The sequence below is a fragment of the Myotis davidii genome, unplaced genomic scaffold (assembly GCF_000327345.1).
Source record: "Myotis davidii unplaced genomic scaffold, ASM32734v1 scaffold428, whole genome shotgun sequence".
In the NCBI taxonomy this organism is placed as follows: domain Eukaryota; kingdom Metazoa; phylum Chordata; class Mammalia; order Chiroptera; family Vespertilionidae; genus Myotis; species Myotis davidii.
Genome location: NW_006299834.1, coordinates 3,626,374 through 3,626,831, shown reverse-complemented (window position 1 = coordinate 3,626,831; position 458 = coordinate 3,626,374). Strand labels below are relative to the sequence as shown.

Sequence of the window (458 nt, the reverse complement as noted above, 5' to 3'; positions counted from 1 at the left end):
AGAACCAGGCAGGGATGAGCTCTGCTGCCTTTCTGGGTTCCCAGTGCCAGAGTGGGACCAGACAGCAAGGAATGAATGAATGAATGAATGAATGAATGAATGGGTGGAGTGGGGCCAGTGGGTCTGGTGTGGAGAATGGGGTTTTTATCTTGGCGCCAATGTGTAGGGTAAAGAGCTGAGCTGGGGGGTCGGGGGGCGGGGCGGGGCAGGCAGATCCCACCAGTAGGTCACAGCCCTCTCTGAGCCTCCGTTTCCTTACCTGTAAAGAGGAAAATGGCCCTAACTTGCAGTACTTTCCTCCAAGGAAATGGGGTGGCAGGAGGAGACGAAGGCACACACACTGTGGACAAGCCCCCACGGCCATGGATGGGGGGAGTGAGAGGCTGGGTGGGGAGAGGGCCTCGGGAGTCCAGCTGGTCCTGCCCCCCACTGGCCAGGCCAGTGGCCCTTTCAGGGCC

At 59.6% G+C, this 458-nt stretch overlaps 1 protein-coding gene across 1 annotated transcript in view; it reads left to right on the top strand.

Moving 5' to 3' along the window:
- Nucleotides 1–458, top strand: part of CACNA1I (calcium voltage-gated channel subunit alpha1 I) — a 108,137-nt gene that overhangs the window by 84,467 nt on the left and 23,212 nt on the right. The gene's annotated exons all lie outside the window — the stretch shown is intronic.